General features: G+C 48.5%; 2 long non-coding RNA genes across 3 annotated transcripts; one reads left to right on the forward strand and one right to left on the reverse strand.

The window, feature by feature from the left end:
- Positions 1 to 6,012: 6,012 nt before the first annotated feature.
- Positions 6,013 to 22,221, forward strand: LOC117090805. Of its 2 annotated transcripts, none has more exons than XR_004440133.1 (3): positions 6,013 to 6,569; positions 20,533 to 20,545; positions 22,210 to 22,221. It is a non-coding gene; the product is annotated as an uncharacterized LOC117090805 (long non-coding RNA). The 2 variants fall into 2 exon arrangements; XR_004440132.1 differs by lacking the exon at positions 6,013 to 6,569 and adding an exon at positions 8,587 to 8,741.
- Positions 7,629 to 26,227, reverse strand: LOC117090809. Its single transcript, XR_004440134.1, has 4 exons — positions 26,217 to 26,227; positions 12,966 to 12,973; positions 12,062 to 12,073; positions 7,629 to 8,124 (listed from the first exon to the last, which is right to left on the reverse strand). It is a non-coding gene; the product is annotated as an uncharacterized LOC117090809 (long non-coding RNA).
- Positions 26,228 to 26,680: the final 453 nt, after the last annotated feature.

The raw sequence follows: 26,680 nt of genomic DNA on the forward strand, positions 1-26,680 counted from the left end.
GGCAACAAGCCCTTCATTGTCACGGCCGTAAGCCTCTGTGCAGCCCTCCACCCACGTCGTTTCCCGTCGGGGCAACATGAAGTCCCATGACGGTGACTCAGAGCCAGCCCAGTAGCTTCAGTGCAGGAAAAATCACAGAAACTCAAACACAGCCTAAACATGGGCAGTTGGTAGGAGCCAATTCGTAAATTCAGCCTGTACGGAGGCTTTCTGGGCTAGCACAGCTCTGATCACAGGCTTGCGCTTTCTGCTCCCGGTAAAGGGTGACAGGGAGGCCGGGCTCTGCCATTCTGCCCTGTGGCCTCGGTGGCCTGTGCCAGAGAGTGTGACCATCGCCCACAGTGAACACTCAGCACAGCGCAGCAGGCTTGGCGAACAACAGAAAGTGACCTCTAAGCCCGCAGAAGACGCTAAGCCACGCACGGCCTCACGCGCACTGCGTGTCAATCCCGGCCGAAGCAGGAAGGAGCTCTTAATAGTTCCAGTAAATGCAAAGGCCGCCCTGGAAAACTGCGTGAACCTTTGTGACTACTCACAGGTAGGTAGCTACTGCCTGAGACACAAAGGTAAAGAACTAACCTGAAACTGCATATTATAAAACTTATTTTTAAATGATGGCGCTTCATTGAAAAGACTCCCAAGGAATACTGCATTAGAAAGTGACAGAGTGAAACCGTGAGGCTGACCACAGGAGTCCCTGGAAATTTCACCAAATGTTGTGTCAAAACTGGGAAACAGAAGAACCGCATCTGATGAAACATTCGATTCATCACTCGCGTCCTCCCCACATACGAAGCTATGTAAAAAGTGTTCCCAGAACGTAAAGTGAGCAGGAGGGCTGTGAACACACAAAGAGAGAGCCACTTCATCTACGGACCACAACAAAAGAAACGCTAACGAGTGCCGACGACACGCTGGAGTCCAGGGCTCTGGGCGCAGCTGGGACGCGGACACTCAGGGTCCCACTGCCCAGATGGGAAACCAGGGTGCAAGCACCAGGGAGCCTGTCCCAGGGTGCAGAGCTAGCGAACGGAGGTTCATACAGGGACAATCCCAGCTGCCAGGCTCTGGGGCTCCTCGGGACAGAATCCTGTTGACTTCACTCTGGGGTGCGAGAGGTGGCAGCATCCCCCAAAGGCACCTGGAGAAGTGGTGTTACCCTCCATCCCCTGTCCCTGGCGTGACCCTCCGTTCCCCTGTCCCTGGTGTTACCCTCCGTCCCCTGTCCCCGGCGTGACCCTCCATGCCCCTGTCCCCGGCGTTACCTCCATGCCCCTGTCCCCGGCGTTACCCTCCATGCCCCTGTCCCCGGCGTTACCCTCCATGCCCCTGTCCCCGGCGTGACCCTCCGTCCCCCTGTCCCTGGTGTTACCTCCGTCCGCTGTCCCCAGTGTCGCTCACCATCCTCCTCACCTCCAGGCCCCTCTCCCTGTCCTCCCGCATTGTCCTGTTCAGCCAGAGCACAGCACGTGTGTCTTCCCTTTTCAAGAGGCCCAGCTGCACCCAGAGGCATTCCAGCCTATTCGGGACGGGACACACACCCTGGGGAAATGCCAGCACAGGGCCGAATGGGCCTGAGACCCTCTCACGGTCGCCCAGGAAGGATGGAACAGCCCACGGTCACGCTGATTGTCAGACAGGATGAAAACTTCTGTGTCCGAAATGTTCTTTTCACTGGAACTGTTCAGACCATTTGTGAACGAATCAATTAAATACCAGCAAGGGCCATTCCCACTTATTCTCTGGCTCCAGTTTTCCACCCACCAGCACCCACACTCCTAGGAATGATCCCTCACGCAGAATCAGCACCTTGTGCCTTTAGGAAAACCTCCTTCTCTCCAGCTTTGTCCTCCTTCCACAAAAGGTGCCTCTGACTGCCTCAATCGCCGTACCAGGATTTCACTCAGCTATGGAGGAAAATCTGCGTGGGGCTCAGAGGTGGGTGGTCCCTGCATGGGCAGCAGGTCTCTGACATCCTCCGAGGAGCCTGGCCCAGGCCTGCCTCACACGCCAGGACTCTGCCTTCTGGCCCTGAGCCCCCGAAGCTGCTTTCCCTCCAGGTGTCATGCCCCGGGCAAGAAGGCCAGACAAGGGCCCAGGGCTGCTGTGGGTTGGGAAAGCTTCCTGACACCTCCCACTCCAGGAGCCCCCATCAGCATCCCAGCATCTGGACTTGTGTCACCAGCCGCTCCACTGAACAAGAGAATTGGATTTTCAGCTGGGTGTGCTGCTTCCCTAAACAAAGTAGGGTGTTGTTACTGAGGAAAAAGGAAAAAATTGGCATCTTCTTGGCAACCCCGCAACATCCAGCCACCGGTTCTCACCACCACAGAGATGTCCATCCAGGGCAGATAGTGTCTTCAACCAAGCGCCACTGACCCAGAAATGCAGTAATTAGTACACTTTCACCAGAGTCACCCACTCCTTCACCTTTACACCCAAGAAAAACATGTTTGCCAGGCAAATTAGACGTCCAGGAGGTGTAAGGAAACCCCAATCCTGCTGTAAGCCTCAGACTTTTGAGACCGTTGAGGGCTGTGCACGCAAGAGCAAGGCTGCACCCAAAAGCTCAGCTCCTGCCGGACGTCATGGACAGACCACACGGCTCAGCACATGGACCCTTCCAGGACTTCACGAGAGGGACCTCCGTGGTACATGCAATGATGTGCACTTCGTTCAGCCTCGAACAGACCACACCCTCGTTACAGGGTCGGTGGTCCACCTCCTGCCCTCAGTCCCCCACCTCACCGAGCGTCTGTGTCTGCACCTGAAATAACTTTGCTGTTTTACCTGGGAACCAAAATGCAGCATTGCGATGTTTAAAGGTCTTTAAATATCAACACTCCAGGTGCAGTCCTTGTCACTTTAATGCGGTCACTCGATGCAGGCCTCACTCACAACTCTGAGGTAGCTCATACCTTCCCTACCTAACCAAGGAAGAAACGAAGGCATGGAAGGTGCAGCTCCTAAGGAGCAGATTAGGATTCAAACCAGTGATCTTCGTCACACGCTGACCTACCTCTCAGGCTGAGATAACGTTCAAAATTAACCAGGTAGAACAGCGTTCCATAGATCAGCTGGAAATGGTCCTTGTGGATGGGCCTGTGGTTACTCCCTGAAGAACAAGACCATTAGCCCAAAAATCCACCTGGGTCACACTCAAATGTTTTCATATACAATTATTTTTAAAATAACCCAATCAAGCCTGTTCACAGCCATTTAGAGCCATATAGATTGTCTGCTTCGCTGACAATCAACCCAAGAACTCTGTCGGCAAAGGGCACGGTGCCAGGTCCAGAGAAGGTGGGACAGAGACGCAAGCAGGAACCTCTCCATCCCCGGGAGCCTCGCTCTGATAGGTCCGTGAGGACACGGTACAGACCGCGGGGCACAGACAGACGGCAGGCTAGGAGAAGGGGCTGCATTGCCGGGAGGCAGTGCTTTGAGCTCTAATGGATGGAACACTGCTAACCAGTGAAGGTGGAGAGAGGGCACCCGTCTGAGAGCAAGAAGAGGCAGCAAAGCACAGCCAGCCTCAGGGAACCAGAAGCCACAGGGACATCAGGTTGGGTGCTGCTGTCTGCCGGCCACTGGCTGGGGGACTGTACTGGGCCTGGAGGGACAACCCTGACACTCTCTACCAGATGCCAGGGGCACCCCCAGCCCCAGGTGAGAACCACGGATCCCATGGCGAATGAGGCCAGCCTGTGGGAAGTGGGGCTGGGACAGCTCTGTACAGCTTAATAGGAAAGTTGGGTTCTATTTTCTGGGGTTTTGGTCACGCCGATGGCTAGTCACGGCTGTCCGTCAGGAAGTGATTTGAGGACAGACTAGAGAAGGCGCTGCCAAGACCAGCGGAGCATTCGCTGCCTGGGTCCAAGGAAAAGGAAATAAAGGCTGGCGATGTGACAGTGGGGGGGCGGGGAGAGGACAGAGTGAAGGAACTGGTGGAGACACATGGCTGGCCCCGCACAGGGCTTTGAGCAGCTACCGGGGGTCATCCTATTAATTCTCCTCATGGCCCCAAGAGGCGGCTGTGAGGATCCTTCTCCTGAGGACAGAACTGCTCCAGAGCCACACAGCGAGGATCCACAGAACCAGGCCGCTCCAAGCGGTGCCAGCTCCCGGGTGAACTTGACCCCTCACCCATGGTCCTGAGACAGGGACCGGAGCCCCCTGGACACACAGACACAGGAACTGCAGGAAGGGGAAACGGATGCCCCGGACCAGTGGCAGGACCCAGGGTTTCAGCCCTCCAGGGCCACTGGGACCAGCCATTGCACAGGTGGACACACGGTGCTTTAACCCGCGCTGGGGGAAGGAGCCCTCACTCTCAGGGTGGAGACCGCAGCTCCATCAGGCCGGCCTCCCTGCTGGGCACAGCCTGAGCCACACAGGATGCTGAGGTGCCCCAACGTTGGGGTGCTCAGAGCCACTCAGCTGAGATCAGGGTGCTTTCTGTAACCACCCTCGTTTCTTTATGGTATAGATCTGGACTCCATCCTTTGCAATGTGTGGGGTTCTAGGAAGAGGCTGGCCAGCCAGGGAAGTGTCCTGGGCTCTGTCCCAGTGATGACAAACTTGGCTCCCCACAAGGGCCGCCTGTTCACCACAGTGACCCCCGGGGACCACGCCTGCACCCACCTTGCTGAAGATAATTCACTTCTCATCCGTGAAAGAATAAAGCTAGACTAACTCAATTTCACACTCACTTCCAACTTCAACAACTTGTGTTAGGAAATCAAAGACAAGGACTCTGACCACGTCACAAACCCAGGAAGCAAAACCCGAGACTAACGGAACGATGCCACCTTCGCAGTTCCGAGCTTTACTAGTTGTTTTTCTTTTCCGGTCTGTTTTTCTCTTTTGGTTTAAATAATTAAAGATCCTCGTTGACAAGAAAAAAAATTCTCTATGAAACTAAAAAAAGTGGTTCTAATTGAACATTTAAACATTCTTCCATATGCTTTATAAACAGTAGAAATTACAGCTCTACTTACTGTTAAGTACTTTAACCAAATGAAAGGTTAGTTATACAGACAGGCAATTATAAAAAATAAGGCTACATATTCATGGTATCATGAATAATTAATAAGAACTGTTTGATTTCATTCAGACCAGGGATTCTGTGCTAATAGGCTCTCAGCTGTCTTGAAATAATGCTGAAATTTTAAAATTACTTTTGTACTTAAACGTGTCCCCAAAGTGAAGCACAGTGGCGCTCCTGTTATTTAATCCATGCTTGAAAGACATATCAATAGTTAACCGCTCAGCACGCCCCGCCAATATCACAATCATCATAACAAACTTACAACAAACCCCCCTCCCCCATCATCTCCGGCCTTCCCCTACAAATTCACTTTTGCCAAACCCCAAAAACAAAAGGCTTCACATTCACCCGGCCAGAGCTTGCATTGTCATCTTTTAGCTATGCACAACTCCAACTGCCATTCCCTCAACTAATAAAAATTTACTTCACCTAACCACTCTTGAGCCCATTCTCCCCTTCTTTTCCCAAATACTTACACAACACCAAACCCACGCCCTTACCAACACAACCCCAAAGACAGTACTCCACAACTACATGCTTTCCCGTTTATGTAGCTTAATATATCCAAAGCAAGACACTGAAAATGCCTAGACGGGTCTACACACCCCATGAACACATAGGTTTGGTCCTGGCCTTTCTATTAGCTCTTGGCAAGATTACACATGCAAGCATCCCCACTCCGGTGAAGACACCCTATAAGTCACAATGACTAAGAGGAGTAAGTATCAAGTACGTGCAAGGCAGCTCAAAACACTTTGCTCAGCCACACCCCCACGGGAGACAGCAGTGACAAATCTTTAGAAAGAAACGAAAGTTTAACTAAACTATGCTATATCTAGGGTTGGTTAATTTCGTGCCAGCCACCGCAGCCATACGATTAACCCGAGATAACAGACACCAGCGTAAAGAGTGTTTTAGATCTAACACAATAAAGCTAAACTCCATCTAAATTGTAAAACCTTAGCTGATGTAAAATAAACTACGAAAGTGGCTTTAAAGGTTCTGAACACACAATAGCTAAGACTCAAAGTGGGATTAGATACCCCACTATGCTTAGCCTTAAACTTCAATAGTTAAAACAACAAAACTACTCGCCAGAACACTACAAGCAACAGCTTAAAACTCAAAGGACTTGGCGGTGCTTCACATCCCCCTAGAGGAGCCTGTTCTATAACCGATAAACCCCGATCCACCTCACCATCCCTCGCTCAGCCTGTATACTGCCATCTTCAGCAAACCCTAACAAAGGCTACAAAGTAAGCACAAACGCCCACGCAAAAACGTTAGCTCAAGGTGTAGCTTATGAGATGGGGAAAATGGGCTACATTTTCTACCCCAGAAAATCCTCCAATAACTTTTATGAAATCTAAAAGTCCTAGGAGGATTTAGTAGTAAATTAAGAATAGAGTGCTTAATTGAATTAGGCCATGAAGCATGCACACACCGCCCGTCGCTCTCCTCAAATATATTTAAGGACTAACTTAACTCAACACCCCTGACATTTATACAGAGGAGATAAGTCGTAACATGGTAAGTGTACTGGAAGATGCACTTGGATAAAACAAGGCATAGCTCAATATAAAGCATCCAGCTTACACCCAGAAGATGTCAATATTACTTGATTGCCCTGAGTCAACACTAGCCCAAAAATCCAATTAATACTATTACTAAATTAGCATATACCAAACCATTTACATATACAAAAGTATAGGCGATAGAAATTTTACCTAGGCGCTATAGACATAGTACCGCAAGGGAAAGATGAAATAAAAATTAACCAACACAAATAGCAAGGACTCACTCCTATACCTTTTGCATAATGAATTAACTAGAGACCATTTCGCAAAGACAACGAAAGCCAAATTCCCCAAAACCAGATGAGCTACCCAAAAACAGCTAAAAGAGCACACCCGTCTATGTGGCAAAAGAGTGGGAAGATTTTTGGGTAGAGGTGACAAGCCTACCGAGCCTGGTGATAGCTGATTATCCAAGATAGAATCTTAGTTCAACCTGAAGTTTACCCACAGAACTACATAATCCCACTGTAAACTTAACTGCTAGTCTAAAGAGGGACAGCTCTTTAGACACTAGGAAAAACCTTGCATAGAGAGTAAAAAATTTAACTTCCATAGTTGGCCCGAAAGCAGCCATCATTTAAGAAAGCGTTCAAGCTCAACATCAACTACTTTAAAAATCCCAAAGATCTCATAGAACTCCTCACATCACATTGGATTAATCTATTACACCATAGAAGCAATCATGTTAGTATGCGTAACATGAACACCTTCTCCACCGCATAAGCCTAAATCAGATCGAAATACTTCACCAATGCTTAACAGCCCAATATTAATAAATATAAACAAGCCAGTATTATTTGTACTGTTAATCCAACACAGGCATGCACTTAAGGAAAGGTTAAAAAAAGTAAAAGAAACTCAGCAAGCCTAGCCCCGCCTGTTTACCAAAAACATCACCTCTAGCATTACCAGTATTAGAGGCACTGCCTGCCCAGTGACACATGTTTAACGGCCGCGGTACCCTGACCGTGCAAAGGTAGCATAATCACTTGTTCTTTAAATAGGGACTTGCATGAATGGCAACACGAGGTTTCAACTGTCTCTTACTTTCAACCAGTGAAATTGACCTACCCGTGAAGAGGCGGGCATAAAACAATAAGACGAGAAGTACCTATGGAGCTTTAATTTACTAATGCAGCCAAAAACCCACATAAATCCACGGACTCAAACTACTACGCCCGCATTAAAAATTTTGGTTGTGGTGACCTCGGAGCATAACTAAACCTCCGAATGACCTATGCCAAGACTAAACAAGTCAAAGCGCAATGCCCACAATTGATCCAATAACTTGACCAACGGAACAAGTTACCCTAGGGATAACAGCGCAATCCTATTCTAGAGTTCATATCAAAAGTAGGGTTTACGACCTCGATGTTGGATCAGGACATCCTAATGGTGCAGCAGCTATCAAGGGTTCGTTTGTTCAACGATTCAAGTCCTACGTGATCTGAGTTCAGACCGGAGCAATCCAGGTCGGTTTCTATCTATTATATATTCCTCCCTGTACGAAAGGACAAGAGAAATGCGGCCCACTTCAAAAAGTGCCTTCATTCCATAAATGACCTAGTCTTAATTTAACAAAAGATCACACACACGGCCCAAGAACAGGGTTTGTTAAGATGGCAGAGCCCGGCAATTGCATAAAACTTAAAACTTTACAATCAGAGGTTCAACTCCTCTTCTTAACATTATGTTCACAACAAATCTGCTACTCACCATCATACCTGTACTAGCCGCCATAGCATTTCACACTTACTGAACGAAAATTGCTAGGCTACATGCAGCTACGTAAGGTCGTAATATTGTAGGCTCCTAGGAACTGTTACAACCCTTTGCCGATGCAGTCAAACTCTTCACCAAAGAGCCCTTAAAACCTTCAACCTCCACTACTACTCTCTACACCATTGCACCGGCCCTAGCCTTTTCCATTGCCCTCCTACTATGGACCCCTCCCTATGCCCAATCCCCTAATCAGTTTTAACCTAGGACTTTTATTTATCCTAGCCACATCTAGCCTAGCTGTCTACTCCATTTTATGATCAGAATGAGCATCAAATTCTAACTATGCACTAATCGGAGCACTACGAGCCGTCGCCCAGACAATTTCATACGAAGTTACCCTTGCTATTATCCTATTATCAGTGTTACTAAAAAGCGGTTCATTCAACCTTCACGCACCCATCACAACACAAGAACACCTGTGACTCCTCCTACCATCATGACCCTTAGCCATAATATGATTTATTTCCACACTAGCAGAAACCAACCGAGCTCCCTTTGACCTCACAGAAGGTGAATCAGAACTAGTCTCAGGCTTTAACATTGAATATGCCGCGGGTCCATTCGCCCTCTTCTTCATAGCTGAATACATAAACATTATCATGATAGATGCCCTAACAACTACAATTTTCCTAGGAACATTTTACCCCATTCACCACCCAGAACTATTCACAACGTGCTTTACTATCAAAACACTACTCTTGACCTCTTTATTCCTATGAATTCGAGCAACATACCCCCGATTCCCTTATGATCAACTCATACATTAACTATGAAAGAATTTCCTCCCACTTACACTAGCATTCCACATATGATACATCTCAACACCCATTACAATCTCCGGAATTCCCCCTCAAACCCAGAAATATGTCTGACAAAAGAATTACTTTGATAGAGTAAACAATAGAGGTCTTAGCCCTCTTATTTCTAGAATCATAGGCGTTGAACTCACTCCTGAGAACCCAAATTTCTCCGTGCTACCTGTCACACTCTATCCTAAAGTAAGGTCAGCTAAATAAGCTATCGGGCCCATACCCCGAAAATGTTGGTTACACCCTTCCCGTTCTAATTAATCCATTAGCCCAACTTATTATTTACCTCACCATGATCACAGGCACTCTCATTACATCACTAAGCTCGCACTGATTCCTTGCCTGAGCAGGCCTAGAAATAAATACACTGGCCTTTGCTCCAATTCTAATTTAAAAAACAACCCCCGCTCCACAGAAGCTGCCACCAAATATTTCCTCATACAATCTACCGCATCTATAGTCCTCATGATAGCAATTATTTCCAACAACCTATTCTCCGGACATTGAACCATAATAAATGACATCAATCAATTCTCATCTCTAGCCATAATAATAGCCCTTGCTATAAAACTAGGAATAGCCCCGTTTCACTTTTGAGTCCCAGAAGTCACCCAAGGAACACCCTTGATCCCTGGCCTACTTCTTCTCACATGACAAAAACTAGCCCCTACCTCAATTATATATCAAATTCACCCTTCAACTAATATCAATATTCTCCTAACCCTATCAATCCTATCTATCATAGCAGGTAGCTGAGGAGGCCTCAAGCAAACACAGCTACGTAAAATCCTAGCATACTCCTCAATTACACACATAGGCTGAATAATGATAACACTAATATACAACCCGAATATCACAATCCTTTACCTAACCGTATACATTATTTTAACAACCACTGCATTCCTAACCTTAAACCTAAACTCAAACACCACAACCCTCATACTATCCCGCACCTGAAACAAGTTAACCTGATTAATACCATTAATAGCATCCACTCTTCTATCCATAGGAGGCTTACCCCCATTAACTGGCTTCCTACCAAAATGAATTACCATTCAAGAACTTATAAAAAACAACAACTTCCTCATCCCCATCATCATCATTATTATAACCCTGTTTAACTTATACTTCTATATAAGCCTAATCTATACCACCTCCATAACACTGCTCCAAACATCTAACAGTGTAAAAATAAAATGACAATTCGAAAACACAAAATCCACACTCCTAATCCCCCCGCTCATTATTCTCACCACCTTCCTCCTACCAATCTCCCCACTAGCCCTAACTATTCCCTAGAAATTTAGGTTAAATAAGACCAAGAGCCTTCAAAGCTCTTAGGAAGTTAAACCACACTTAATTTCTGAAATGTATAAGGACTGCAAAACTCTACTCTTCATCAACTGAACGCAAATCAATCACTTTAATTAAGCTAAGCCCTTGCTAGATCAATGGGACTCAAACTCATAAAAATTTAGTTAACAGCTAAATACCCTAATCAACTGGCTTTAATCTACTTCTCCCGCCACAGGGAAAAAAAGGCTGGCGAAGCCCAGGCAGAAATCAAAGCTGCTCCTTTGAATTTGTAATTCAACATGAAAATCACCTCGGGGCTGATAAAAAGAGGGCTTCACTTCTGCCCTTAGGTTTACAGCCTAACGCCTACTCAGCTATTTTACCTCGTTCTACCTATGCTCGCCAACCGTTGGTTTTTCTCAACAAATCACAAGGATATTGGAACCTTGTACTTACTCTTCGGCGCATGGGCTGGAATCATAGGCATAGCCCTAAGTCTTCTTATTCGAGCCGAACTAGGTCAGCCCGGTAACCTATTAGGCAACGACCATATTTACAACGTTATCGTTACAGCCCACGCATTTGTTCTAATTTTCTTTATAGTCATGCCCATCATAATCGGAGGCTTCGGAAACTGACTAGTACCCATAATATCGGCAAGTCACAGAGAAAGCACCACCCAGAGGGGCTGCATGAACCAGCAGCGACCCCAACCCAACGTGCTCATCGGACTGGGCACACACACATACTGTGGACACGTGTGAATATGTTCCAATTAACGTGATGTTACGTAATAATCAACAATGTTAACCCCACGACTTCATTACATGGCATCTGGCACATTGAGACTTTTTATTCTGTCTCTCTTCCTATACGAAGAAGTGGAAAATAGGTCCAAGATCATTCACAACAAATTATTGCTAATTGCCAAAAAAAAGAGAAAAATTCCTACCCTCACCTTGGAGGATCTCAAGGCAACACCTCGTTCTTTGAGGTCATGGTTTGGACGCTCTCCGGACCCCTAGGTGGGTCGGAAACTGCAAGGAATTCCCAAATGGGCAGTTTTGGGGCCAGCACGGACGCCAGCCATACATCCAGGCAGGTCTTGGCAGGTTGCTCCGTGACCTCGGCTGGTTCACTAACCTTTTCTTCCACTCAGAACCCGCCAGGAACGAGGGCACCGGCCCGCACGTCTCTGCTCCCAAGGCTACATCCACTACGTTCCGCTGCACTCTGGGTTCCATGCCTTAGATCCCAGGCACCTTAAAGTTGACGTTTCCCCACCAGCCCTCATGAAGATGATACTCAGATAACGTCCTTCTTCTCCCACCTGGTCAGTACCCAGGGAGAAAGGAACACGGGTCTCAGCTTGATTTTCTGCCAGTCCATCGAAAAAACAGCTGGCCAGCAGCACTGGTGCACAGCACTGCCAGGTTACCCGTGAGGAAAACAAAGCAAAATGAGATATACTCAAGTCAGCTGCGTCAAGTGCTGCTCCATCCCTGCTCCAACAAGGAAAGACAGGAGGCCGGGAGTGTGGCTCACACCTCTTGTCCTTCCTTGTTGGGTCAGGGATACAGAAGCATTTTTGGGAGACTGAGGAAGGAGAAATGCTTGAATTTGAGACCAGCCTGGGCAACAGAGCAAGACCCCGTCTCTACAAAAAAAAAAAAATACAAAAATTAGCCAGGTATGGTATCGTAACTGTAGTCCCAGATACTCAGGGGGCTGAGGTGAGAGGATCACCTGAGTCCAGGAGGCAGAGGTTGCAGGGAGCCAAGATTGCACCACTGCACTCCAGCCTGGGCATCAGGGTGAGACCCTGTATCAAAAAAAAAAAAAAGATAAGAAATACAGGAGACCACTAATAATTCCAAATAGTGCCTGCTAATTTGAAATCTTTTCCAGATATGTGAAGGAAATCGTTTTTCTTCCTACACCCATTCTAAGGAAACGTTTCTATTTTTCTGCTATACAATTTGGTAACCTGCTATTTCAGATCCTGGCCTCTTTAAGCAGGACTTGCTGGAGTGCCAGCAAAGCAGCGCTCTGAAACCTCAGCATCCTCAGGCCCACCTGGAGGGCAGGTGAAGGATGCTGGGCCTCCACCTCCAAAAGTCACACTGGGGTGGGGCAGATCTGGCGTGAGGCAGGGTTTACACTTCTAATGCATTCCAGTCTACGGCCACACCACCCTAAACACGCCCATCTCATCTAATGCATACGAGAGGGAGAAGCCACGTGGGGCAGGTCACAGAGCAAGCGTCCAGGCACCAGGTCACCAGTTGTCTATTTAAATGCAAACCCGTCAAACAGCTTAAGTCAAACACGTTCACCCTCCTAACACACTGGCCAACAGAGCTAGTGATAAATATCACTGCTGTTAGACCTTCTGCTCACTGATGACCAGAGCAATGGCCTGAAACATCAAAGCTGAAGGGTGTGTGCCACGGTCAGGGCTCTGCACACCCCCATCCCAGCCCATCTCATACGGGTGCCTTCACCAGCACCGGAGTCTCACAGACCAGCTCCACGCTCACACCTACTGGGACGCAACCACCCTTTCAGCCCTTCATGCGTCTGTACCCTATAGCAGTGTCCAAGGGAGGCTAATTTAAGAAAGAAATGTAATACGGACATCTGTGAACTCTTCCTCCATATCCACTGGTGGCCGTCCAGAAAGAGAAATAGTAAAAAGAAAAAGAAGATTTAAGAGTCAAACACAGGGCCGGGTGCAGTGGCCCATGCCTGTAATCTCAGCACTTTGGGAGGCCAAGGCGGACGGATCACATGGGGACAACAGTTTAAGACCAGCCGACCAACATGGCAAAATCCTGTCTCTACTAAAAATACAAAAATCAGCCAGGCATGGTGGCACATGCCTGTCATCCCAGCTACTAGGAGGGCTGAGGCAAGAGAATTGCTCAAACTGAAAGGCAGAGGTTGCAGTGAGTGGAGGCTGCAGTGAGCCAAGATCATGACACTGCACTTCAATCTGGACGACAGAGCAAGACTCCATCTCAAAAAAACAAAAACAGGCCAGGCACGGTGGCTCATGTGTGTAATGCCAGCACTTTGGGAGGCCAAGGTTGGCAGATCACTTGAGGTCAGGAGTTCAAGACCAGCCTGGCCAACACAGTGAGACCCCTGTCTCTACTAAAAATACAAACATTAGCTGGGCATGGTGGCAGGCACCTGCAATCCCAGCTACTCGGGAGGCTGAGACACAAGATTCTCTTGAACCCTGGAAGCAGAGGTTACAGTGAGCTGAGATTATGCCACTGCAATCCAGCCTGGGTGACAGAGCAAGACTCTGTCTCAAAAATAAAATGATAAATAATAGCAAAAGAAAAAAATAGATATGCATTCCTAGTCCCTTGGAGCTGCAGCAACAAAGCTGGTGATATATTTTGGGTGTTTCTAATCAATGTTTTCCATGAGCTACACTGCAAGTCTCAACCTTGAGCCTGCTACAGTAATCATCTATTACAAATTGAAACAAGAGCCATAACTCTGTCTCCTACTAAAATATTCTAATTGAGACATGTTAACAGAATACATTTCTTTGGGTGGGAAAGTATCCACCAGGGTGGGGAACAGACGGCCCACCGATTGTGCTGTGGCCCTAACCACCAAGGACATATGAATCATCCACAGCAAGGCTGGTGACTCAAAAAGAACACTAAATTGCTCTTTGACATTAATTCTTAAACCTTGGGAAACCAAAGTTCCCTTTGTAACAGACTTGACAAAGGATGAAGTCAGAAGAAGCTCAGCAGAGACGCACTAACTCTTACCTGGGAGAGACACCCTTTGCTAATCACGTCTGGATTAACGGATGTGCTAAAAGCATCTCTTCCCACAGGGACACAGACTGCAAACAGGAATGCCGTGAACACCTTCCCCAGATAACCCAGTCCTGACCCATCCACCCCTCAGGAGGTCCCCAGACAAGTCCAATAAGGAAATGACCCCACAGCAGATTCAGGTGCAGGCAGTGAGGGTAGTGGCGTCAGGGAATCCCGCCGTAAACCTTGGCAGTACGCAGGGAGGTGTACCCAGCTGGACAGGTGAAGTCAAAAGTGCAGGATGATCTGGCCATTCCAAATATGCAGGGCATTCCAATTTTGTTAAAATGAAACCCAGCCTTTGAAAAGGCCCGGACTTCCCACAATGTGTGGTATTTATAGTGTGGAGGGCACTGTAGAGAAGTTATCAGAGGGGTCCTCACGGCAAGATCCACGGAGGCTCTGCCATGTGCCAGGCAGGAGACAACTATTTCCATAAAACACCTCATTTCACCCTACACAGAGTCCACAGACTGCTCCACATTCACCCTACAAGAGTTGGTGCATCTCTGCTGACCTACTTCTGACTTCATCCTTTCTCAACTGCTTCATGTTTCACCCTCCACAGAGTCTACAGACTGCCCCACATTTCACCCTACAGAGTCCACAGACTGCTTCACATTTCACCCTACAGAGTCCACAGACTGCCCCACATTTCACCCTACACAGAGTCTACAGACTGCTCCACATTTCACCCTACAGAGTCCACAGACTGCTCCACATTTCACCCTACACAGAGTCCACAGACTGCCCCACATTTCACCCTACAGAGTCCACAGACTTCCCCACATTTCACCCTACAGAGTCTACAGACTGCCCCACATTTCACCCTACACAGAGTACAGAGACTGCCCCACATTTCACCCTACAGAGTCCACAGACTTCCCCACATTTCACCCTACACAGAGTCCACAGACTGCTCCACATTTCACCCTACAGAGTCCACAGACTGCCCCACATTTCACCCTACAGAGTCCACAGACTGCTCCACATTTCACCCTACAGAGTCCACAGACTGCCCAACATTTCACCCTACACAGAGTACACAGACTGCTTCACAGAATACTACCAAAGGGGATCATCAAATGATACCCAAGAGGTAATGAGCGCCTTAAAAGTAAGAAAGCCAACCTCCTCCCCCTCTCTTAACTCCCTCTCCTCATTTCTGCAGAACCAAAGAAATATGAAGGGCCAGTGATGCCCCACTGAAGAACGCTCTCCTGCTGGTTCCACTCTGTACATAGGGAGCACAACACTGCTCCGTGCTGCGTGAGGATACTATCCTATACTACACTAGTACGATCTGTGTGTTCTATTCTATACTATTCCATTCCCTACCATAGAATACGACAGCTTCATTCTATACTATAAAATACTGTACTATCTCTTCTATTCTGTTTTTTTTTTTTTTTTTTTTTTTTGAGGCGGAGTCTCGCTCTGTCGCCCGGACTGGAGTGCAGTGGCCAGATCTCAGCTCACTGCAAGCTCCGCCCCCCGGGTTTACGCCATTCTCCTGCCTCAGCCTCCCGAGTAGCTGGGACTACAGGCGCCCGCCCCCTCGCCCACCTAGTTTTTGTATTTTTAGTAGAGACGGGGTTTCACCGTGTTAGCCAGGATGGTCTCGATCTCCTGACCTCGTGATCCGCCCATCTCGGCCTCCCAAAGTGCTGGGATTACAGGCTTGAGCCACCGCGCCCGGCCTTGTTCTATTCTGTTCTATTTTCTTCTATACGGAAAGGAGTTAGCCAGCTTGCTTTAGGCAGACAGTAAGAGAAGGGTCCCAGAGAGCCTCCAGCCCATGTTTTGTGCAGATAGGGGGACTTGCACGGGGGGCTCGCCTAAACATGCTCATAGCAGACTAAGGGTCCCCATGCACACGGGGGAATGGGGTGGAACCACCAGAAATGTGCTCCTTAGACAGGGAGCCCAGCCCCATCAGATTCTATATAAAAGCCCTTGCAGTAACTGGGAAGGGGGCGACCAGTAACCTGCTCTCAGGACCCCTGTTTTCGCTGAGAGCTTAACTTTTAGCTTAATAAGTTCCACTGCACTCACTCTTCGATGTCCCCGTGCCTGTTTCTTCCTGGTCAGGAGACAAGAACCTGGACCCAGCTAAGCTAAAGAGCAAAACTCCGGCATCAGTGCTACAGAACACTATCCTCTGTGTTCTGTGCCATGTGACTCTACTATTCCACACCACACTACGTAATATTAATACTATGCTGTGTGTTCTAATCTAGACTGTATTATGCTATGCAATTCTCCGTCATTAGTTCAACTGTATACTCTACAATACTATCCCACTTGTTCTATTCTAGACCATGTAATACTATTTGTCCTATTGTATATACTATACTACATAATGTTACACTGTTTCTTCTATTCTATGCTACCCTATATAACATTACACTACTTCTTCTATTCTGCGCTACTCTATAGAATTCTATTCTGTTTGTCCCATTCTATACAATACCTTGCATCATTTTACCATGTTCCACGATACAAGAGTAGAGTCAGTTATACTTTCATAATCTCTTTTCCAAGCTCTTACCCTGTAAGAAATGTGATGCTTTACTATGCCTCACATAAATGCACATTTCATGATAATCAATGCCATTTCCTATGGTTATAAAATTCTGTCTCTATGATTCTATTGATACGGCTTCTTTGGGCTTTTCTGCAAGTCCTCTGCAGTGTCTCATTTCCTAGTGAAAAGAAGACTAAGGTCCCGATAAGATCCTACAAAACCAGCATTCACACAGGCTCACCTGTGTGCACACTGCTGGACTCCGTGTTGAAGGACTGACAGGAAGACAGACGGCTGTCGGTGGATAGAAGGCAACAAACACAGAGTAGATTCCAGAACTGAGACATGTACCAAGGCTCTGGCACAGCTGAGGGTCGATCCCAATTCTAGCCTCTCACAGAAAGGCAGAGGAGACTTAGCACAAAGAGTATGGAACTTTGCTTTCATAAAGCAAATGCTTACCATCCACTGTGAGGAGCTCAAGGAGAAACGGCAGTAGGCTCTACTAATAACTACTGCTTTAAAAAATGGAAGGGGGCTGACTCTCTTTTCAGACTCAGCCAGCCTGCACCCAGGTGAAGTAAACAGCCATGTGGCTCACACAAAGCCGGTTTGGTGGTCTCTTCACACAGATGCGCATGTCATTTTGGTGCCGTGACTCGGATCAGGGGACCTCCCTTGGGAGATCAATCCCCTGTCCTCTTGCTCTTTGCTCTGTGAGAAAGATCTACTTACGACCTCTGGTCCTCAGACTAACCAGCCCAAGGAACATCTCACCAATTTTAAATTGGGTAAGCAGCCTCTTTTTACCATCTTCTCCAACCTCTCTCATTATGGCTCGACCTCTTTCTCCTTTCAATCTTTGCGCCACCCTTCAATCTCTCCCTTCTCTTAATTTCAATTCCTTTCATTTTCTGGTAGAGACAAAGGAGACACGTTTTATCCACGAACCCAAAACGCCGGCGCCGGGGAAGGCATAGACTGGGGAAGGCAGCCTTCCCTTGGTGTTTAATCATTGCAGGGACGCCTCTCTGACTACTCACCCACGTTTCAGAGGTGTCTGACCACGCTGCAGGGACGCCTCCCTTGGTCCTTCACCCTTAGTGGCAAGCCCCGCTTTTCTGGGGGAGGGGCAAGCACCTCCACCCCCTTCTCTCCCTGTCTCTACCCCTTCTCTGCTTTTCTGGGAGAGGGACAAGCACCCCAAATCCTTCTCTCCCTGTTTCTACCCCTTCTCTGCTTTTCTGGGGGAGGGGAAAGAACCCCGACCTCTTAATTTTGCTCTCCAGTCCATTACTTCCACTCCCCGACCCCTTTCCTGCTTTTCTGGAGGGCAAGAACCCCCGAATTCCTTCTGTGTCTCTACTCTCTCTTTTCTCTGGGCTTGCCTCCTTCACTATGGGCAGCCTTCCACCCTCCCTTCCTCCTTCTTCTCCCTTAGCCTGTGTTCTCAAGAACTTAAAACCTCTTCAACTCACACCTGACCTAAAACCTAAATGCCTTATTTTCTTCTACGATGCCGCTTAACCCCAATACAAATTCAACAGTAGTTCCAAAGAGCCAGAAAATGGCACTTTCGATTTTTCCATCCTACAAGATCTAAATAATTCTTGTCCTAAAATGGGCAACTGGTATGAGGCGCCTGACGTCCAGGCATTCTTTTACACATCGGTCCCTCCCTAGTCTCTGTTCCCAATGCAACTCGTCCCAAATCTTCCTTCTTTCCCTCCTGCCTGTCCCCTCAGTCCCAACCCCAAGCTTCGCTGAGTCTTTCCAGTCTTCCTTTTCTACAGACCCATCTGACCTCTGTCCTCCTCGCCAGGCCAAGTTAGGTCCCAATTTTTCCTCAGCCTCCACTAGAATCCTTTTATCACCTGCCTTCCTCACACCCCGTCTGGCTTACAGTTTCATTCCTCGACTAACCCTCCCCCACCTACCCAGCAATTACCTCTTTAAAAAGTGGCCAGCGCTGAAGGCATAGTCAAGGTTAATGCTCCTTTTTCTTTATCCGACCTCTCCCAAATCAGTTAGTGTTTAGGCTCTTTCTAATCAAATATAAAAACTTAGCCCAGTTCATGGCCTGTTTAGCAGCCACCCTGAGACACTTTTCAGCCCTAGACCCTGAAAGGTCAGAAGGCTGTCTTATTCTTAATATAAATTTTATTTTATTACACAATCTGCTCCCGACATTCAATAAAGCTCCAAAAATTACATTCCGGCCCTCAAACCCCACAACAGAACTTAATGAACCTCGCCTTCAAGGTGTACAATAATAGAGTAGAGGCAGCCAAGTACCAACTTCTTTCTAAGTTGCAATTCCTTGTCCCCACTGTGACACAAACCCCAGCCACATCTCCAGCACACAGGAACTTCCAAATGCCTGAACGACAGCTGCCAGGGGTTCCTCCAGAACCTCCTCACCCAGGAGCTTGCTACAAGTGCCGGAAATCTGGCCACTGGGCCAAGGAATGCCCGCAGCCCGGGATTCCTCCTAAGCCATGTCCCGTGTGTGGGACCCCACTGGAAGTCGGACTGCCCAACTCGCCCAGCAGCCACTCCCAGAGCCCCTGCAGCTCTGGCCCAAGGCTCTCTGACTGACTCCTTCCCACACCTTCTCGGCTTAGCGGCTGAAGATTGACGCTGTCCCATCGCCTCGGAAGCTTCCTGGACCATCACAGACGCTTTGGATAACTCTTACAGTGGAGGGTATACGCCCAGATGGCCTGAAGTAACTGAAGAATCACAAGAAGTGCAAATGCACTGCCCCGCCTTAACTGATGACATTCCACCACAAAAGATATGTAAATGACCGGTCCTTGCCTTAAGCGATGACATTATCTTGTGAAATTCATTTTCCTGGCTCATCCAGGCTCAAAAAGCTCCCCCACTGAGCATCTTGTGACCCCCACTCATGCCTGCCAGAGAACAACACCCCTTTGACTGTAATTTTCCTTTACCTACCCAAATCCTATAAAACGGCCCCACCCTTGTCTCCCTTTACTGACTCTCTTTTCGGACTCAGCCCACCTGCACCCAGGTGAAATAAACAGCCACGTTGCTCAAAGAAATAAATAAATAAATAAATAATGGAAGGAGAGGGTACTGACTTGTTTTTCTAAGACCACTAGAGCGGGCGCAAAGGAACCAGCGACTAGGCAAGGGTAGGAGCAAAACTGCAAGTTTATTTTGGTCACCTAGCTTCAGGGGAAGAAGGTGGGTAAGGAGAGGTCTGTTGGCCTCCGGCAACTGAGGCCCACAGAGTTCTCCATGCTGCCCTCGGACGGAGTTCCGGCAGTCCCGACCGCAGTGGGGAAGCTGGAAGTCCGCGCGTGGCACTGGTCCGGAGCGGCTTTTCTGGGAGTGGGAGGGCGATAGGCGGGGCACGGGCGTGTCCGGGGCGTTCCGCAGGTGCGACCAGGTAAATCTTGCTCTCTTCAGATTGACGTCACCTGGCGCATGCCCAGTTGGTCTGCACCTTCCCGGGCGTCAGCTGCATTTTCGCGCGCGCGGGAAAAGTTGGGGGGGGGGATGAAGAACCCGGAAGTGCGCCATCTTGCCTCTGTTCGTCCAAACAGTCCAACCTTTTATTGGTAATAGTGATAAAGGGGCGCCGTGGTCTGTCTGGCTACTTCCTGCTGTTAAGGGGCGTCGTTAAGGTCGGGGCCCATGGTTGGCATTTGGACGTACGGATGAAGAAAAAATAAGGCACAGTATTAGTATAGGAACGAGGTATGGAAGCATTTGTCGGAATATGGGCAAAACCCAGAAGGAAGGTCCCGGCAAGGTTGGGGTGTTAAGGTTTTGTATCTCAGTTTTTTATTTTTTGAGGGTTTGAATGTTAGTGTCTACTAGGCCTGACTTGCTAACATAATAGCAGCACTCTTCTCCAAGGAAGAGACAAGTGCCTCCTTTTTCAGCTGTAAGCAAGTCTAGGGCTCGCCTGTTTTGGGCAGCTACTTAGGCTATTGAGGTAGTTCGGCGCTGCAGGGAGGCCAGGCTTTCAGCTGATTCCAATAACTAGAGGGAGGAAAACAGCCCGTTTTTTTTTACGGGGGTGGCGTAGTGGCATGGAAAGTTGCTGGAAAAGCTCTGCTACTTCTGCCTGGCTGTATAAAGTTAGACTGGGGACCAAGGACATGGGGACATAGAGGGATCAGTTAATGGCTATATGGTTAAGAGTTTTAGAGAGAGATCAGTTGCACGAGAAATAGCCTTCAATGGGGGCTGTGTGGCCTCCATTGGGTGCCTGAGCATGATTACCTCAGGATGAATTTGGAGTTGAATAACGGAAGGAAGGATTGGGCAGTTTGGACGAGAAATAGCCTTCATGGGGGCTGTGTGGCCTCCATTGGGTGCCTGAGCATGATTACCTCAGGATGAATTTGGAGTTGAATAACGGAAAGGAAGGATCGGGCAGTTGGACGAGAAATAGCCTTCAATGGGGGCTGCGTGGCCTCCATTGGGTGCCTGAGCATGATTACCTCAGGATGAATTTGGAGTTGAATAATGGAAGGAAGGATCGGGCAGTTTGGATGAGAAATAGCCTTCAATGGGGGCTGTGTGGCCTCCATTGGGTGCCTGAGCATGATTACCTCAGGATGAATTTGGAGTTGAACGGAAAGGAAGGATTGGGCGTTTGGATTTCTGGTATAGTGGCGCCTGGAGTGTAAGTGAATTGTGGGATTTTGACCAGTTGTGTTGAAGGCCATGGGCAGGGGGCTGCCACTAGGTGGGGGCCTTCTAAAGCCTCACAGAGGAAGCAGTGGGAGAGATTGGTTATATTCACAGTGTAGGTTAAGTCTAGCCTTTGGCAGATAAGTGCGAGCCATGAGAAAGGGGTCTCTATTGTGTGGAGAGAAGTTTGATAGCCTTAAGGAAGGCAACTGGCAGAGCTATGTACTACTGAGTGTGTTCGGCTGTCTTGTGGCCAAGTTTCAGTGATGAGAAAAAAATTGCCATACAGTAGGCGGACTAGCAAAGGTCTGAGTGTATGAGTGAAACAGCAATATAAGTATAAAATGAGACTTCATTTTCCGTGTAGTCACGGAGTGTCCCTTGCCACTGGAGATGTTCAATGAAGGTTAGGAGATGGGAGAACCACTGCTCTGGACTATTGTCTGGAGGTAGATATGGGTCTGGGGGTTATGTATTGAAAGTCTTATAGGTTTATGTAGAAGATGGTGAGAAAGCGAGCTAAGCGCCAGGGGTCAGGGAGCATGAACTAGTTAAGAAAGTTTTGTAAGTTTGAGGCGAGTGGGGGAAAGTTGAACTGATGTCCACTGATTGTTCCCGGTGGGGGCCCTCTTTAGCTGGGAATGAGGAATGAGTGTGCAGAGTAGTTGTTGGCCAGGCAGCAACTGAGGAGTGGAGTTTTTCGTGGGGTGGATGGCTTTCCGCTTACTCCTACTATAGAGATATTGGATGGAAGGCTAGGTCCAGAGAAGGACGGCAAAACAGAATAGGTAGCCCGCTGTTGATTAAAAAATTATTGTCTTACCCGCTACCAGGAGAGTTACCCGCGGCTCGGCGAGGGTGATGGGGGTCCCCGAGTCTCGGCACCTTCAGTTGTCATTGTCGTCCAGATGTAGGAGCTGGAAGGAGCTCCCAGGATCCTGGGAAAGGGGGTCACGTGGAGACGCAGCACCTGTTCTCAGGGTGGGGCAATCAGACTTCCAGTGTCCTCCCTGCTGGCAAGCAGGGCAGGGGGTTGCTGGTAGACGAGGCTTAGGACATTCACTGGCCCAATGTCCTGATGCCTTGCACTTATAGCAAGGCTGCATTGGGGCTCGGGGACCTTGCAGACACCTATTGGCATAGTGTCCCGCCTTGCCGCACTTATAGCAGGCTCCTTTCGTAGCCTTGGAGTCTGCGGAGTGTGTACTCTCTGGTCTGGGGTTAAATTGGGCCGTAAAGCCGCTGCTAGGAGTTGGGCCTTCTGTTTGAGGCATGCCTGTCGCACTGCCTCAGCCGTCTCCTCTCTGGAGTTATAGACCTTAAAGGCTAATTTAACCAGATCTTGTATTGGTGCCTGAGGACCATCCTTTACCTTTTGAAGTTTCTTACGAATGTCAGGAGCTGATTGAGAAATGAAATAAGACGCCAAAATGGTGGCCCCTGTGGGGGAGGCCGGATCTAACCGGGTATATTGGGTTAGAACCTCAGTCAGCCTATTTAAGAATGCGGCTGGATTTTCTTCTGGATTTTAATAATTTCTTTTAATTTGTTAAAATTTACAGTTTTGTTTGAGGCTGTTTGCATACCAGCCAACAAACACTGAACCATTATGTCTCGCCTACGGCGCCCAGGCTGGTTGCTTGGTAGTTCCAGTCTGGGTCTGCCGAGGGGACTGCTTGCTCCCCTAGTGGGATGGTGGCATCAGTTAAATGTAGTTGGTTGGCGTGCTGCCTGGCGGCCGCTAGGATGCGCTCTTGCTCCTCAGGTTTAGGGTGGAGGTTAGGATAACTGGAGGTCATGCCAAGTTAAGTCATAGGCCTGACAAAGATATCTAAATTCCTTTATGTAAACGATGGGATTAGCTGAGAAATCCCCTAAACGCTTTTCAATTTTGGAAAGATCGGCCAATGAAAAAGGGACATGTACTCTGACTACCCCCTCCGCCCCAGCCACCTCTCGCAAAGGCGCTAACACTGTAGGAGGGTGTGGGGCAGGAGTGGAGGCATCAGCAGGGCACTTAGAGCGGGTGTGTGCAGAGACAGGAGACTCAAGACAGCCAGTTGGGGGCCCCGAAGGAAGCACGGGACTGAGTGGATTACTAGTAGGTAAGGAAGAGGAAGGAGGAGTCCGGGCGGAGGGAGGAGAAGTATAGGGCGGAAGTGAGGGAAACCCTAGATCCTCGGCTGAACAGAAAGGAATGAAGACTCCTCTTTTTCGGGTTCCTGTGAGCCAGCGTCCTTGGCTAGCATAACTTGGGCCGAAGAGCACGGCTACACAGGTCGGACGAGAGCGTAAGGCCCAAAAGCCTTGTATGTACGTAATTTCAGACCACTTGCCTAACCGCTGGCAGAAATTGCTGAGGTCGGTCAGAACATTGCGATCTAGGGTGCCCTCCGGTGGCCACTGAGACTGATTGTCTAGTTTGTATCAGGGCCACGCCACAGTGGAAAGGAAAATTAACCGCTTCCTCCTAAGGTCTTGTTCAAGCTGTAAGGTTTTAAATTGGCTAGGAGGCACCCCAAGGGGGTGCTCTTTGGAAATTTGGACTGGGGGTTTCCCATTTGTTTCCTCTTTACCGACACAATGGACCCAATGGACATGGGAATGGATCCCTGCCTGGCTTCAAAGCGTCCTTTGGAACCAGCAGAGACAGACGAGAGGCTCTTGAAGCCTAAGTGGAGATTACCTTCAGGCGGACGTCTCCGTCCTGAACGGGTCTCCCGAGCCACGTGGTGGCTCCAAATGGACCCCGGACCTGCGCAGGATTTCTGGCCGAGGGAGGTAAAGAGGAGACAAGGGCACTTACCCCAGAGAGGCCGTGTGAGAGTGAGGGAAGCGGGTCTCAGGTCCTGGTCCGTCTGCGGCGTGGAGCGAGGAGGAGGAGGAGGCTCCCCAGGCCCTGGGGGCCCCGAGGAGGGGTCTCCTCCCGGGTTCGGCACAACTGACTTGTTTTTCTAAGACCACTAGAGCGGGCGCAAAGGAACCAGCGACTAGGCAAGGGTAGGAGCAAAACTGCAAGTTTATTTTGGTCACCTAGCTTCAGGGGAAGAAGGTGGGTAAGGAGAGGTCTGTTGGCCTCCGGCAACTGAGGGCCCACAGAGTTCTCCATGCTGCCCTCGGACGGAGTTCCGGCAGTCCCGACCGCAGTGGGGAAGCTGGGAAGTCCGCGCGTGGCACTGGTCCGGAGCGGCTTTTCTGGGAGTGGGAGGGCGATAGGCGGGGCACGGGCGTGTCCGGGGGCGTTCCGCAGGTGCGACCAGGTAAATCTTGCTCTCTTCAGATTGACGTCACCTGGCGCATGCCCAGTTGGTCTGCACCTTCCCGGGCGTCAGCTGCATTTTCGCGCGCGCGGGAAAAGTTGGGGGGGGGGATGAAGAACCCGGAAGTGCGCCATCTTGCCTCTGTTCGTCCAAACAGGTACATTTCACATGGGCCATGTGGAAAGTTGGCTGGACCTGCGGCTGGACCTGCCCCTGGACCTGACACTGGACCTGCCGCTGGACCTGTCTCGGGACCTGACGCTGGACCTGCAGCTGGACCTGCCCCTGGACCTGCCACTCGGTCTGCTACTGGACTGCTAACAAATGCTGCAGATTTTTATGGAGAGAAAAGTACAATGCGTCTCAGAGCAGCTGTCCCAGCTCTGGATGAAGCCGGCAGAAAAAGGTAGCAGCAGAGACGCTGGTATCATTCAGTGGGCAGAGTCAATGACCCTCCTCTAAGTCCAGCAAAGCTCAACCTGCATGTCTGCACCTAGAAATACCAATCGTAAGCCAGACTTCCTGGCAAATACCATTGATCCGCTGTAATTCTGTGTGGTGTGTTATGTCCCATGTACAGGAAATCATTCACAAAGCCTTTAACCAGGAAGTACTAACATGACTTTTAATGCAATATAACAGCTTTGCACCCATTTAACATATATTTAACCCCAGTAGTATATTTAAATATATATTTCATATAACATCAGGCATGTTTACCTAATGGCTCGAACTTTCACAATGTCTCTGTCCCTGAGAGGACAGCGGAGGATCCCATGCACTGTCTCCAGGAACATGCCCCTCCCAGGGAGGATTCACAAATCCAATGTGCACATGCATGCATGCACAGACACATATCACACACACACATACACATGGACACGCACACCTACATGCAATACATACATTCACACATGCACACACGTTCACATAATCACATAATACAAACACATAACACATGCAGACACATACACACAACACTCAAACACACACGCACAAACGTACACACAACACTCAAACACACGCACAAGCATGTGCACAACACTCAAACACACATGCACAAGCATAGGCACAACACTCAAACACACACGCACAAGCATAGGCACAACACTCAAACACACATGCATATACATACACATTCTGACACATATACATATGTAAATGCGTGGACATAACATGCACAAATATACATGTATAACTATACACACACGAGCATCCATGCATGCCTACTTGCACATATGTGCAGTCGTGCCTAAACATGTAACACAGGCACACACATACATGCAACACAAATACACATGCACACATATACACATGCGTGCACATGTACAGTACACACAAAGGCACACATACATGCACGACACATATACATGCAATACACACTTTCATACACAGAAATGCAAACACACATACATATATACACCCCTCAAAGACCCCATTATTCAATTCTAAACAAAGTGGTTTATCCCCCAAATGTACCTTCTCATAATTAATAAGCTCTACTGCACATTTCTTCTTTCAAATACTGAGGTCTCACACACAGCACACACACTTATACTCCAATACGTGTGAACATATAAATAGAAATAGGCACACGTGCACGAAGACCCTCTTCTGTAAAGGTATTCTCAAACTTGAACTGCACGAATTCTGCTAATTCTAGTCAGAGTCAGCAAAGATATATGTTTGACCTCAGAATGAATATACTCGTTCTTTTCGTTACCCCTGGCAACAGCAACAATGTAAAACAGAGGTGTGTGATACGATGCCACTTATTCAATCCCACTTCCTGGGATCGGACCCGCTGGTAATAGCGTTCCTGTCTGAGTGATTTCCTTATTTCCTTCTGACTCAAAT

This window comes from Trachypithecus francoisi, unplaced genomic scaffold (genome assembly GCF_009764315.1).
Source record: "Trachypithecus francoisi isolate TF-2019V2 unplaced genomic scaffold, Tfra_2.0 Contig01117, whole genome shotgun sequence".
Classification (NCBI taxonomy): domain Eukaryota; kingdom Metazoa; phylum Chordata; class Mammalia; order Primates; family Cercopithecidae; genus Trachypithecus; species Trachypithecus francoisi.